The following is a 16,791-nucleotide window of genomic DNA, read 5'->3' as shown; positions in this document are numbered from 1 at the left end:
ATTTTGGCAATGAAGCCCTTTATCTACTTCCCCAGAGCCAGATGAACTCAGGCATACCATTTATATGTCACTGTGGGCAGTTTAAAGTATCCCTTTAAGTCTGGGGTATAAACAGGATGATCAACTCCACTCTGTGCAGTTCTATGGAAATATACCAATTCCCAGCTTATGCCTCAGGATCCGTATCACCCCCTGAATCATGGTATATTTCCATAGAACTGCACAAAGCGTCCTTGATGATCCCTTACATAACACAAGAAAATATAGCATAAATTCCATGTAATTATGCACTGTGAACACCAGTGGCGGTCGGTGCCGTTTAAGATGAAGGAGGAGGATTTTTTTAACGAGGGTTGGCCACGAGGGTTGGCCTCGATGACTGTCATTCATATTCCATTTACCCAGTTCAACATAACATCGATAGGTTTAGGCTACGACCAGTGGTGGAAAAAGTACCCAATTGTCATACTTGAGTAAAAGTAAAGATACCTTAATAGAAAATGACTCAAGTAAAAGTGAAAGTCACCCAGTAAAATACTACTTGAGTAAAACTCTAAAAGTATTTGGTTTTAAATGTACTTAAGTATCAAAAGAAAATGTAATTGCTCAAATATATTTAAGTGTTAAAAGTAAAAGTATAAATCCTTTTTAAATTCCTTTTTTTAAGCAAACCAGATGGCACAATTTTCATAAAAAGAAAAAAAAAATGACACATAGCCTGGGGCACATTCCAACACTCAGACGTGATTTAGAATCAAAACATGTGTTTAATAAGTCCGCCTGATCGGGGGCAGTAGGGATGACCAGGGATGTTCTCCTGATAAGTGTGTGAATTAGACAATTGTCCTGTCCTGCTAAGCATTCAAAATGTAACAAGTACTTTTGGGTGTCAGGGAAAATGTATGGAGTAAAAAGTACTTTTAGAATGAAGGAATGAAGTGTAGTAAAAGTAGTCAAAAATATAAATTGCATAGTACAGATACCCCCAAAAGCTCCTTAAGTAGTACTTTCAAGTATTTTTACTTAGTACTTTACACCACTGGTTACTATATGATCTCAAATTTTCCCTAAACCCATCATGAGGTTTCTACAACCTAGCCTATGAATGAAAGTTTGCAATGTACATGTACACAGGTCAAAAGAAAGATTTGAGGTGAGTTTTGAGAGTTTCTATTGGACAAATTACGTTATGTTTTTTCCCGTTTCATTCTGTTTGCTTCAGTTTAAGAAACGCTTTTCGACAGAATTGTCGGAATGAATACATCCCTGATCACACACAAATGGTTCACTTTCATAGCCAAATACAAACAGCTTGTTGTATTCCTTCTCTCATCTATGTGCTCTCCTCCTCTCACATTTTCCCTTCGCTTGTGGAATTCAATGCACAAAACATCAGCTGTCTGTGATGAGGCAAAAAAAACTTTCCAAGCCAAACATTCAAATCATAACCGCTACACACAGCTTACATTGTTGTCACCATATTAGCTAAATTAATGTTGTAGTCAACTTAGCTAATATAACTAACACGTTAGTAAACCCTCTATAATCTTGCAGTACAGTGTAAGCAGTTTAGCAGTTACACCGACGGGCCCCGGTGGCAATAAAGTAGTCAAACCAAAAGCTTATCTTGACTTGGAAGAGTTTCAGTTTTGGATAGTCATAGCCAGCTGACTAACATAGCATCTCTCTATTTGGCCTGGGTGTTTGAGTAGGTAGGGTAAACTAGCTAGCTGCATTTGCTAGCTAAGAAAGTGAAAAGAAATGACAAAATATATATATTTATCTCTCTCACTCTTGCTCCATTTTTGAATCTATAAATGTGTTCAAACCTGTTCAGCTATTGTCTTTCTCTCTCTTTGAGTCAGCTACTCACCACATGTTATGAAGAGCACTGCTAGCTAGCTGTAACTTATGCTTTCAGTATTGGATTAATTCTCTGATCCTTTGATTGGGTGGACAACATGTCAGTTCATGTTGCAAGAGCTCTGACAGGTTGGAGGATGTTTATTATTACTGTGTAAGTCTTTGGAAGTGGGTGAGAATCATGAGCCTCAAAGGTTTGTATTGAAGTCAATGTACCCAGAGGAGGACAGAACAGGGGCGGAGCCAGAGGGGTGTTAGACGTCATAAATGAGGACCGGAAAAGGAAAGTGGAGGAAAGCTGTACTTACATTAAAGAAATTGCAGATGTACTCCTATTAACTGCCACTCAAAATATAGCGCAGAGAGGTCATCGAGAGTCTGATGACTCACAACAAGGGCCATTTTTTTTTTACAAATAGCAAAGTATAGAGATATAGATATAGCATAGAGAAAAGGATGAATACATGTGGCAATGCTAAGTACACAAGCCACCAAATCTAGAATTAAGTTCTTGAGGGCTTTGCTGAGATGGTACAAAGTGAAATAATAAGAGAAGTAAAAGAAAGTGAAGTTTTTAGTGTAATTGCAGATGAAACAAAAGATTGAAAGAAAAAAGAACAAATGTCTTTAGTTGTGAGGTACTGTTACAACGGGGCCATCCATGAAAGCTTTTTACACTTTCAGTCAGCCGAAATCTTAGATGCAGCAGGTCTCACAAAAATGATAATTGATTGCCTTGAAAAACATGGTCTGGACTACAGAAATAATCTTGTGGGGCAAGGCTATGACGATGAATCAGTCATGAGCGGAAACCATTTGTGTGTTTGCACGGATTAAAAACAGTGCAAGATGAACATTTTATGTGCACTGTAATGAGCATTGTTTGAATTTGGTTCTTGTCGATGCTGTAAAATCTTTTTTTGCTCTCCTGCAGAAGCTTTACAACTATGTATCTGGCTCGTACGTTCATCTCAAGTGGCTTGCAGTTCAGAAAGAGCTGTATCCACAGCAGTAGCCCAGAACTACAGAGACTTGCGGATGTAAGGTGGGCATGCAGGTACAGTTGAAGTCGGAAGTTTACATACACTTAGGTTGTAGTCATTAAAACACGTTTTTCAACCACTCCACAAATGTATTGTTAACAAACTATAGTTTTGGGCAAGTCAGTTAGGACATCTACTTTGTGCATGACACAAGTAATTTTTCCAACAATTGTTTACTGACAGATTATTTCACTTATAATGTACTGTATCACAATTCCAGTGGGTCAGAATTTTACATACACTAAGTTGACAGTGCCTTTAACAGCTTGGAAAATTCCAGAAAATGATGTCATGGCTTTAGAAGCTTCTGATAGGCTAATTGACATCATTTGCGTCACGTGGAGGTGTACCTGTGGATGTATTTCAAGGCCTACCTTCAAACTCAGTGCCTCTTTGCTTGACATCATGGGAAAAATCAAAAGAAATCAGCCAAGACTTCAGAAAAAAAATTGTAGACCTCCACAAGTCAGGTTCATCCTTGGGAGCAATTTCCAAACGTCTGAAGGTACCACGTTCATCTGTACAAACAATAGTACGCAAGTATAAACACCATGGGACCACACTGCCGTCATACCGCTCAGGAAGTGACGCATATTCTCTCCTAGAGATGAACGCACTTTGGTGCGAAAAGTGCAAATCAACCCAGAACAACAGCAAAGGACCTTGTGAAGATGCTGGAAGAAACAGGTACAAAGTATCTATATCCACAGTAAAACTAGTCCTATATTGACAGCAAGGCCGCTCAGCATGGAAGAAGCCACTGCTCCAAAACCACCATAGAAAAGCCAGACTACGGTTTGCAACTGCACATGGGGACAAAGATCGTACTTTTTGGAGAAATGTTCTCTGGCCTGATGAAATAAAAATAGAACTGTTTGGCCATAATGACCATCATTATGTTTGGAGGAAAAAGGGGGAGGCTTGCAAGTTGAAGAACACCATCCCAGCCGTGAAGCACGGGGTTGGCAGCATCATGTTGTGGGGGTGCTTTGCTGCAGGAGGTACTGGTGCACTTCACAAAATAGATGGCATCATGAGGATGGAAAATTATGTGGATATTTTGAAGCCACATCTGAAGACATCAGTCAAGAAGTTAATGCTTGGTTGCAAATGGGTCTTCCAAATAGACAATGACCCCAAGCATACTTCCAAAGTTGTGGCAAAATGGCTTAAGGCGGCCAACAAAGTCAAGGTATTGGAGTGACCATCACAAAGCCCTGACCTCAAAACTATAGACAATATATGGGCAGAACTGAAAAAGCGTGTGCGAGCAAGGAGGCCTACAAACCTGACTCAGTTACACCAGCTCTGTCAGGAGGAATGGGCCAAAATTCACCCAATTTATTGTGGGAAGCTTGTGGAAGGCTATCCAAAACGTTTGACCCAAGTTAAACCATTTAAAGGCAATGCTACACTCAATTAGTATTTGGTATGTAAACTTCTGACCCACTGGGAATGTGATAACAGAAATAAAAGCTGAAGTAAATCATTATCTCCACTATTATTCTGACATTTCACATTCTTAAAATAAAGTGGTGATCATAACTGACCTAAGACAGGGAATTTTTACTCGGATTAAATGTCAGGAATTGTGAAAAACTGAGTTGAAATGTATTCGGCATGCCATAATCTGAGGGACAGGCTTCCAGTGCCACAGGATATCACACTTGAAAATAATGGCGAAAGATCAGTGGAGGTAAGGGGCCTTCTTTCTCAGATATATTTACATGTTAAAGTGCTTTCGGTTACCTTTTGTAAAGTGCTTGGTGATGCCAAATGTCTTTCTGACATGCTCCAATCAAGCTCTCTTGACCTAGCAAGGGCTGTGGATCTAGTAGGTGCCCTTATAGACACACTACAGGACTACATAAGTGAGGGTTACTTTGGAGAACTATGGAAAGAGGTTGAAGAGATTGTAGAGCACTGCAAAATACGTGTACAAACAGTGTGTAAAAGACAGCCTAAAACAAGCTTAAGATTTCACGACTCATTGATGATGGGCTCTGTAGGACAGAAAAGTTGTGACCAAAGTGATGGTGAGAGCTTCCAAAAAGCTATCTTTTATCAGGTGCTTGACAGTCTCACAGCTGAGCTGCAGAGGCGTTTTTCAAAGAACAATTGCGAGACAATGGAAGGGGTCCAGTCTTTCAACCCAAAGAGTACAACATTCTCGAATGAGGAGCCTCTGTTGGCCTTTGCTCAGACCTTTGAGTCAGATTTAGAGGACATAAAACATGAGGTTCATCAAACCAAGCGACTTCTTGATAGGAAAGAGAAAAGAAGAAGGGACAGACCGTCTTCCTGGACTTTGTTGTGTTTCTAGAACCTTATAAAGAGGTCTTCCATGAGCTATTTATCGACTTTGTAAGATTTCAGTCAGCACTGCTTCTTGAGAGATACGCTTCTCAGCTTTAAAACGGATTAAAACCCACCTTAGGACAACAATGGTTGATGACAGGTTAAGTCACCTCGGAATTCTCAGTGTTGAGTCAAGGAGGGCACGCTCCCTCAACATGGATGAGTTTGTGAAACATTTTGCCAGTTCTCACCAGAACCACATAATTATGCTGGTTTAAATCTACTTGGGATAATTTGGCACTTAGGCGGTCCCTCTGGTCATGATTAACACCTGCACTGTGTAAATCAAATCAAATCAAATCAAATTTATTTATATAGCCCTTCGTACATCAGCTAATATCTCAAAGCGCTGTACAGAAACCCAGCCTAAAACCCCAAACAGCAAGCAATGCAGGTGTAGAAGCACGGTGGCTAGGAAAAACTCCCTAGAAAGGCCACAACCTAGGAAGAAACCTAGAGAGGAACCAGGCTATGTGGGGTGGCCAGTCCTCTTCTGGCTGTGCCGGGTGGAGATTATAACAGAACATGGCCAAAATGTTCAAATGTTCATAAATGACCAGCATGGTCGAATAATAATAAGGCAGAACAGTTTAAACTGGAGCAGCAGCACGGGCAGGTGGACTGGGGACAGCAAGGAGTCATCATGTCAGGTATTCCTGGGGCATGGTCCTAGGGCTCAGGTCCTCTGAGAGAGAGAAAGAAAGAGAGAATTAGAGAGAGCATATGTGGGATGGCCAGTCCTCTTCTGGCTGTGCCGGGTGGAGATTATAACAGAACATGGCCAAGATGTTCAAATGTTCATAAATGACCAGCATGGTCGAATAATAATAAGGCAGAACAGTTGAAACTGGAGCAGCAGCACGGCCAGGTGGACTGGGGACAGCAAGGAGTCATCATGTCAGGTAGTCCTGGGGCATGGTCCTAGGGCTCAGGTCCTCCGAGAGAGAGAAAGAAAGAGAGAAGGAGAGAATTAGAGAACGCACACTTAGATTCACACAGGACACCGAATAGGACAGGAGAAGTACTCCAGATATAACAAACTGACCCTAGCCCCCCGACACATAAAGTACTGCAGCATAAATACTGGAGGCTGAGGCTGTACTAGCTAGTACACTGACATTCTAAAATGATAAATCCAAAGGGTATCATGTCACACAGATTTAATTTGGTCTTGATTAGGCCAATTCCAAAACTTTTCTTTGCCATTAGTTAACATAATGTATGTGAGCATAAATATGACACTGTAAGTTCGTAAAATTGATGTTTTTTTTATTTTTCAAGTCAATTTCTGCTTGATACCTGGTGTATCAAATTGCAGTGTGTTTTTTTTGTAAATTAACTTTTTTTGTAAATTAACTATGCAATTTATGCAACACACAAATGCAATCTTATCTCCTTGGTGCTTGAGCTTTATTTTCTGAAACTATTTTGGATGTTCAACATAGACCCAGATGATATATTCACGAAAACAGAGTAACCCAAGTCTCTCCAGTATGTCTGTGTGTGTGTGTGTGTGTGTGTGTGTGTGTGTGTGTGTGTGTGTGTGTGTGTGTGTGTGTAAGAAATTGAGCTGCAGTTCCAATTTAGAGACAGTGACTATTCATAGTATGTTAAAGAATTCTATTGAAGTAACCCTTTTGGACCACACTATCTGCCACATTGAAGAACTCTGGGTTCAGTGAATTATCACTTCTACCTCTAATCAGCAATCATAGGATTCATTCATGCTCCTTAGATGCCAGGTTAGGGTTACACACACATTTTCTGTCATGGTCTATGGACCCCCTGAAGTAGCCTTGGCAACTCCCTGGCCACCCCATGTATAAAACTCTAGTTCCGCCACTGGGACAGAAGCTAGCTGTCCTCTGACTACACCATGGTGCTACCCTACAGAGTGCTGTTGAGGCTACTGTAGACCTTAAATGCAAAACTGCATTTTAATCAATTATTTGGTGACGTGAATATATTTTGTATAGTTTTATCCAAAAAGGATAACCTTTTTAATGTTTCACTGTGTATTTATGAAATTCACTGAGGATGGTCCTCCCCTTCCTCCTCTGAGGAGCCTCCACTGGTGGACACAGGAGACACAGAAGCACTGCAGGCAGACTGACTTTTACTGTCGGCCTACACTGGCATTGATGGGCTGTTCCTGTCCGTCTGACTGAACTGATGCTCAAGACAAACTGAACAGTGTGCACTGTTCAAACTGCAATCTCAAGGGCATGATGTCAGCCAAGGCCTTCCTTTCCTCTCTAACTAAGAGAGAGGGAGTTATGGGAAGGTCACATGCCTCCTAGTGGGTCTGAGGACAATACTGTATGGGACCTGCCCTCCCCCAGCAACCCATGTGAGGTGGGGTCCTGGTTCACCAATTACTTAGGAAGGCTTGAGAAAGTTGCGTGGAGCTGCCCTATACTGCCATGTTATATTAGCATCAGGCTGCTTAGGCCGGTAGAGGCTATTGCAAAGTAATGCTTCGGTGCAGTTCAGTGAATCTGCTGCTTTTATTCCCAAAGCAGTTGTCTCTCCCCAAGCCATGTCTACATTAGGATTAATTATAAACACAACTGTCTAGATAGTTAGAGCTTTCAGGAAAACTATGACATATTTCACTATTGGTATTTAGATTCAATGCGAGGATCAAATCAAATCAAATGTATTTATATATCAGCTGATGTAAAAAGGGCTCTCAAAGTGCTGTACAGAAACCCAGCCTAAAACCCCAAACAGCAAGCAATGCAGGTGTAGAAGCACAGTGAAAAACTCCCTAGAAAGGCCAAAACCTAGGAAGAAACCTTGAGAGGAACCAGGCTGAGAGGTGGCCAGTCCCAGGATCACATTGATAAATAGAGTACTGTCGACCTACTAGGGATGTAAAAACAAAATAAGACATAATTTCTGGTACAATCAGGTCATGTTTATAATAAGTTGTGACTTCATGTTTTCTAATTTTGGTGTGCAGAGGCTATGCCCTAACACTTTCTTGTTTATAAGAATGTGATGAACTCAGTTGCCCCCAACAGTAAAAACAAACAAACAGTCTCCATAAATACTTCCATAAATTTTTCAACTGGTACCCGGGGGACCTTCAGACGAGTCTTGTGAGGCCTTTCCTAGAGCAAAACATGTACGTGTTCGTGAGAGTCTCCTCTTTCCATAGGGGGGTCGTATTGGTTTGTAAGCCAACCTGTTTGGACGCTACAGACGATTTTGTGAGAATACCGATGTCTCCTGGTCTGACAAACACCGCTCTGGCTCTGTCACCTTTCACCGCAGATGCGGTAGTGCGACATCGGCGGATGCAGTGGATTGAGAAGCATCCAATGCATCGACCTTAGGGGTTAAGGCGCAGTGCAGTCAAAAACGTGATTTTATATACATTTCAACACTATGAGGTTGGAATAATACTGTCAAATTGTGAAAATTATTATAACGCCCATTTAGTGTAATAGCTGTTTGAAAAGACCGCCCGCATTTTCAGCCTGTTTTGGTCAGATGGAGTTTTGTAGCGTCCAATCGGGTTGGCTTACAAACTAATATGACCCCCCTATGGAAAGAGGAGACCAATAACAAAGAGAGCTCCAAACCTCTCTGCCAATAACAGCTAGATTTGAGTTTTCCCCTCCCGACTTGCATGGCTCTTTGTTAAGAAGCAATTTGTTTCTTTTTGAACATTTTAAGTTATAACAATCACAGTAAGATACGTAATTGGTACCCAGAAATGATTAGATATTGAGATAAAAACAGCTGCATTGGACATTTAAATCTGTGGTGGGGATGTGCCTTTAATTTCCAGTCCACCATTTCACTCACCCCCCCCCATCCTATTCACATTCAGAGGCACCACCAGTCTGGGTTTGGTGGAAAGTGGAGCTCCGAGTCGCTCCTCTCAAACTCTCCCTGCGGCCTCATTGTACTTCACGCGGTACCGCTGAAGCCCTGCGATTGTGGCTAGATTAACTTTTTATGAGCTTCACAAGGGCGATTCACTGTGCTCAGCCAAACTAATATAATTGCAAAAACAGCATTTGATTTCCTAATAATGGCTCAGTGTCACGTCCAATTCAGTCTGCTTGTTCAGCGGCAGCAATTACTGAATCGTACATGTGCAGACAACTCCTCCAGCGGGCGATAATAAGCCACTTTCTTTGTTAAAGACCTTGAACAAACTTGGGCAAAACATGTGAAGCAGAGATAATGCGCCAAGTCGAGCGTGAGCTCATACAAAACCAGCAGATCATTCGTTGTCGAAAACTCCTCAACTATAACAAAAGCTGGTCCAACTGGGTTAAGGTGATTCCACTTTAATAGTGTTGGGATCCCTGACCACAATGGAAATATAACAAGAGGAAATGCCGCTGCTCGTTTGTGAAAGTCACTTCCTTGAGAAACTAAAGAGGGCGCCTACAGCTTGATTGACCACCAGTGGTTTATGAACCGGGGTGGTTTATGGAGGGTGGGTTTCTATTGGTTTATTTGGTGTTCCCTCCAGAAGCGTGACGGCCGGAGGTCACTGTGCAGAAAGGCCTGTCCATACGTGACCCTGAGACTAATGCGACCCCCTTTTGAATGATCACTGAGATCCATCCACCATGTTTGTTGACATACGGGTCTTTATTCCGTTTGTTTTGATTTGTCTTTGAAACGCTCTGCTACTTCTTCCTTGTTACTGATCAAAGACAAAGGCGAGGCCCTCCAACGAGTGGGCCCTCATTTTTTTCCCCCAAGCACGAACCTGACCTTAGTACCCCCCTCGTCTTGGCAGAGGAGCCTCTTAAAAAGTGTGAAAGATTAACATTAACACTGACAATGACATGTTAACCCTGTTCAGGTTTACCTACTTATTTCAATTGGTAACACACTCAAACCCTCTGAAAGGAGAGGTATAATTTGAATGAATGATTCATTTAGCCATATTGTACTCTGTTTATACACAGCAGGCCTATGGGTTAGGTGGATTCAGAATACACTTTTTACAATTTCATACCTTTTTGAATTTAATGTGAAATACATTTTCAAGACAAGTCCCCATTGTCTGCCCAAGCCGCATAAAACTACAGAGAACCTTCACAGGAAATAGAATACTGCTGGAATGTGTGAGGAGTTACATGTAGTAAAGTATTTGACTGATGACAAACACACAGCATCAAACTACCTCTCTGTAACGTAGACATTCTATTATTCTCATGTGAGATCCCCCCTTGAGACGGATACTATAAAACCCAGAGGAAAATTACCACAGTCTTCCTCCATCTGACAATAGCTGTATGCTGTACGATACGTCCAGACATTTTACCAAACACCTAAGAGGGCACTCAGTTCACAGAACCCAGACGGCAGCAAGGCGGAGCAGTCTATCCCAACAGAAGGTCTGAGGGACCTTAGGCACAACCACTTCAGATCAGTTTGCAACAAGAGAAACCTAACACTGACTTGAGTCTATAATACTTCGCTGTTGTAGAGTAGTGTATAGCTAGCTTTATTGAGGCTAACTGGAAGAATGTATTTATTCCTTAAAAAAGACTAAATTAATGGTTCGTAAATGTGATGTTGTATAACTATTGCTAGCAATTCAAAGTAACTTTATGTTAAGCATTTGTAAAGCATTTATAAGTGAACTCTATAATCATTGGTGAATCATTTTGTCTAGGAAGATGCAATGAATGATCCCACTGAGCAAGTATAGTATCTCATTGTTTAAAATAACAGACGCTTTGAAATCTATTTACATGCATCCACAGTCTAACCCAATTCACCAAGGTTGAATAGATCCATGCCTCGAAGCCAATGAAGTTCAAACAATAAAAATGGACTCTGAAGGTCGTGGAAACATTAGGGCACTGGGGAAGATACTAATTAATGCAAATGCGGAAGGTAAAAAGTAAATCATTGGATCATATGCTTGAGAGAAATTAAATATACAATTAGTAAAGTAAACATAGCAGGAGATGAATTCTACCTTCCAATGTGTCTCTATCCTTGGTGTGTGTGTGTGCGCGCTGTGTATATATATAATACATGAGCATGTTAAAGGATTTTACAATACACCCCTAAAAAAATTGTATTACAATACACAGCCATTTTGGTATGGTAAATAAGCTGAATTCCTTATTAATAGAACTACGATGTGGGTTATGGTGTTTTGCAATAGAGTCCTATATACATTAAACACTTTTGGTCAATAGGGAGTGCTTTTTGCCTCTGCATGAATGTACTTGTGCATTAAATATTCAATTCAATTGGATCCGGCCCTGAGGCCAATGGTGTTCCAGCCCTTTTTGATCACAGAAGTTCTCACGCACTTACATAGCACATTATCCTTCCACATACATGCTTGTGAACATTATGCTTGCTTTTGAATACAGTCAATTTGTATTTCTTTAGGCTATGCATTGTACTGAACACGCAAGAGTGTGCACTTTTCCCACAGAGAAATAATGAATAAATGCTGACTGTATAAAACACCTAGAAAGTAGATGATTAGCCTTTATTGGTAGTGTGCAAAATATAAAGTGATTACTTACCTTATCTTATTACGGTTTTTGTCAGACATGTATTACATTTTACAAGCGGTTTTATTGATTCCAGGCAGACATTCGGTCACTTTTCACTAGAGCCACTTTGGTGACCTCTTGTTGTGGTGGACTTGGCATCAGACGGAGTCCTGTGATGCACTGAGATCGGAGATCATGTGTCAACAGTCTGTCTGACAAAGATTTACAGTGTCTGCTAAAACTGGATCCTCTTTTTGGGGAATGCCAGTGCCTGCAGTATTTATATTTTGGCTTTTCTACATCAGGTTGTATTCATAATTGTTGGAGAACGCAGAATATTCTGGCATGTCACCAACAGTCTTCTATTACAGCCCCCATTCATGTTCAGTTTCTTGCTTTGGCTTTAGGGTTTAGCGTTCTCAATATCTTGACATGTGTAAAAGCTTTAAGATCGTGATGATATCAGTCTTGTCTCTATCTTCACTGGCTTTAAATAAATCAGTGCCAGACAATAATGTGCTTTGTTTTTTTTAACATAATGACAACATTCTGCTATGGAATGACTGGAATGAATCTGAAATGACTTTGTATCTAATCCAGTGTCTTAGAGATTGAACGATTGGGAATGGATATGTGGTGTAGACATACTTGTTATTTTGGGAAAAAGGCATATACTATTCACCTGGCAAGCTTCCTAAAATGCCTTGCAACAAATTACAAGTAAATTGTCATAAACTGACATGAGCTATGATAAGGATTATGACAGGTGTCATGTCATCTATAATAGAGTCGACTAGGTGAGAAATCTGTCGATGTGCCCTAACACTAATTGCTCCTGTAAGGCGCTCTGGATAAGAGTGTCTGGTAAATTACTAAAATGTAAATAATACATAGTCGACTCACTGACTCACAGTTGATGTCAAATGTTAGTGTTCAGGCATTTGATTGGCCTGAATGTTCCCGAGGCAGCCCGTAGCTGTGACTGTGTCATGACTGAACAGACGGTGCAGAGGTTTGCCTGTCTGAATAAGCCACAGGGGGTAAAGCAAGAGCTGCCATATGTGTCCTCCCAACATCAAATGCATCACGTACTGTACAGCACTTCATCCTCTGAACTCAGCCCCTCAGCGCATAGGCCTGTGTACATTTAGTCTCTTTGCAGAATGACACGTTGAAATCTGTGGAGGATGATTTCTCAGTGACCTCTGGTTTTCAGAGCGAATAACTAAATAGGCATGGGAGGGACTGTGCTAATACACTGAAGCTCATACAGACAACTGCTTTCTCGTTGTGTGTGTGTGGGGGGGGGGGGGGGGCTCTCTCCTGCATATGTGAGCTATTCGAAGCATGGCACAGTCTGAACACGGGCAAATGAAGGGGCCGGAATAAAACATAAAGCGCAATCTAAATAAGTGTTCTTGATCTTAATGCACATTATCGCCGTGTCCCAAGGATAAAACACTTAAAAGTCAGTCAGGAAGAATAGAAAAGCCGGAGGGCTTCGGAAGCTGGGTACATGTCTATGATGCACACGGCTACTTTAGCTGTCATGCAGCAATATCTCAAGGCATTCGCCGAGTGCAGTGAGGCTTGGCTTAAGCCATTTAGCAGCGCCCTGGTTAACTGAAACCGACAAAACTTCTGATTCCAGCCTGGTCTTAGAATAACACCCCTGGCGAGTGTGAAGCTGTCTTTGTGTATTTCGTCCCAGCATAGCCCCCATAAGTGCATTTGTAGCTGACAGAAATACAGATGACGATGCCTTATGATGTTACCAATGTTGCCCAGAGAGGGAAAGTAAATGACAAATACTCTAAGAAAAGGAGGAATCATATCTGGTTGATATAGTTGTAAGGTTTGGAATGAGACTTGTACAATGGCCTGCGGAGAATGCAAAGCCAAGGCTCTGAAAGTGCCATAACAAAAATACAATAAGATGGCATTTGGAGCCAATGGGTGCTGTATAGGACAAAGGTGTGGCTAGTTTCAGCCTAATATTGGCCAAGATTTGCCTGTTAAATAGAGTAGCCAGATCAGTAAATTGTAAGATGTGATGTTTACAATCAACTGGGGAAGTGTAATGGTCCAATGTGCATGTGAAATGAATTTATCAAGCACTAAATTTCCCTGAACATAACAAACAGAGCAAGTGGTACAGTAGTTAATGAAGTAAAACCACCAGCCACTTGAGTAGATTACTTTAAACTGTGGCTGCTAAGGCTTACAGTAATGTGCACCGCAGCAAAGTATTTCTGGTGCTAACATACATGCTATTGAGTTAATTTGGTCAACTTTCCTTGGCAATCTCCAGATTGTGTTAGATAAGAGGGTGAAAATGGGACTAATGAGGAAGTGTTAGTGGACTACAGTAGAAATGTGATGATAGCTACAACAGCAGGAGACCCAACACTGAGCCCTGTGGGTCAACACTGTTATAAGACTGTTAAGCCAAACGTCTGCATATAATCCCCCTGTGCAGTGAAACTGATTTAAAAATCAGAAGATTAAGCAAGCTCTGCCTACATCTCTTTGTGTGCGGAGTGAGGACCTATTATATTTGTGAGTTGTTTCAGGATACTAAGTGTATGTCGCATTTCACTACTTCACAGGAGAGGCATTTGAAAGTAAACATGTATTTTTTATCAAAATGCTTTTTTGTCAGAAATGCCTTCTGGAACATGTGAACTTTCATGTTCCTTAATAAAAAAACATGTATGCCATTTGTAAAGACCAATAAAAATTGTTAAATTACAAACCTAGTTGGTTTAGCCACGGACAAATACAGGAACCTTCCCAGCTAGCCATGATTGGCTGAGATAATGGATGGGCTGGACATGCTGAGAGATGAGTTCAGATTCGTCTGCCATGTAGCATGCTTCCGTCGATAACATGAGCTGTTCAGTATGTGTAGGTAATCCTTCTACAACAAAAAATAAATTATATAATGAACTGTAAAAGTGTTGCTACAACTATCCAACTCTGAATTCCAACTCGGGAACTCAGGCCTCTTTTTAGTGCCCGACCTTCTGCCCTGAAGAAAACTGGCGTCATGATTTGACTTTGTATTTTTCCAAGATCCCAGTTGTCTTGAAAACACAATTCAATTCATTATTTATCTAGCTAGCTAGCTACATGTCTTAACAAAAGACTCTTCGTCAGATGATTACATGACCCATTGTGACGGCTGTTGGAAGAAGGTGTGGACCAAGGTGCAGCGTGGTACGTGTTCATGATTTTTTATTAACTGAACACTGAAATAACGAACGAAACAGTTCTGTCTGGTGCAGACACAAAAACAGAAAACAACTCCCCACAAAACACAGGTGGGAAAAGGCTACCTAAGTATGGTTCTCAATCAGAGACAACGATAGACAGCTGCCTCTGATTGAGAACCACACCCGGCCAAACACACAGAAATAGAAAACATAGAACACAAAACATAGAATGCCCACCCCAACTCACGCCCTGACCAAACCAAAATAGAGACATAAAAATGATCTCTAAGGTCAGGGCGTGACACTCATCAATTTAGCCAGGGGTGTCTGGGGGTGATTACGGTCATCTATTGTATTTCATGAACATGTGTACACTTAGCAAGATGTAGCTGGGGGGTGGTTATATATATATATATATTTAAAAAAAAATAATAATATTTCACATGACTCATCTGGATAAGAATCATCTAATAATATTTATACAATATTTATCTGGACACTTTTTATTTTTGATATTGCTACTATGCAAATATGCAAGTAACCATTTTACTGTAGCGTTCACACCTTCAGTATCCTGTGCATGTGACAAATAAACTTTGATTTTATTTGATATAGTGTCTGTTTACCAGAGACAGTCATGTGAAGAACACGACGTGCACCAAAGTCAGACTAGGTTTCTTCCTAGGTTTTGGCCCTTCTAGGGAGTTTTTCCTAGCCAACGTGCTTCAACACCTGCATTGCTTGCCATTTGGGGTTTTAGGCTGGGTTTCTGTACAGCACTTTGAGATATCAGCTGATGTACGAAGGGCTATATAAATAAATTTGATGTAGATTAGGATATACACTATGTTTTCAAAAGTCTGTGGATACCCATTCAAATTAGTGTATTCTGCTATTTCAGCCATAAAATCGAGCACACAGCCATGCAATCAAATGTATTTATTTATTTTTTTGCGAATTGGATTTATCCCCTCTACCACATGGAACCCCACTAATCCTACCGACAGAAACGCACGAGGTGGCTAAAAACAGACCTCCATCCTATGCTAGCTTGCTACCGATGGCCCGGCTAGCGATCTGAATCGCCGTGACCCCAACCAACCTCACTACTCACTGGACCCTTATGATCACTCGACTAAACATGCCTCTCCTTAATGTCAATATGCCTTGTCCATTGCTGTTCTGGTTAGTGTTTATTGGCTTATTTCACTGTAGAGCATCTAGTCCTGCTCACTATACCTTATCCAACCTCTTAGTTCCACCACCCACACATGCGATGACATCTCCTGGTTTCAATGATGTTTCTAGAGACAATATCTCTTTCATCATCACTCAATACCTAGGTTTACCTCCACTGTATTCACATCCTACCATACCTTCGTCTGTACATTATACCTTGAAGCTATTTCATCGCCCCCAGAAACCTCCTTTTACTCTCTGTTCCAGACGTTCTAGACGACCAATTCTCATTGCTTTTAGCAGTACCCTTATCCTACTCCTCCTATTTTCCTTTGGTGATGTAGAGGTGAATCCAGGCCCTGCAATGCCTAGCTCCACTCCTATTCCCCAGACTATTCCACAGACATGTCATCTATAAGACCCTGCTAGGTAAAGTCCCCCCTTATCTCAGCTCGCTGGTCACCATAGCATCACCCACCTGTAGCACGCGCTCCAGCAGGTATATCTCTCTGGTCACCCCTAAAACCAATTATTTCTTTGGCCGCCTCTCCTTCCAGTTCTCTGCTGCCAATGACTGGAATGAACTACAAAAATCTCTGAAACTGGAAACACATCTCCCTCACTAGCTTTAAGCAC

This window comes from Oncorhynchus clarkii, chromosome 21 (genome assembly GCF_045791955.1).
Source record: "Oncorhynchus clarkii lewisi isolate Uvic-CL-2024 chromosome 21, UVic_Ocla_1.0, whole genome shotgun sequence".
NCBI lineage: Eukaryota > Metazoa > Chordata > Actinopteri > Salmoniformes > Salmonidae > Oncorhynchus > Oncorhynchus clarkii.
Note: the sequence above shows the minus strand (reverse complement) of the source record.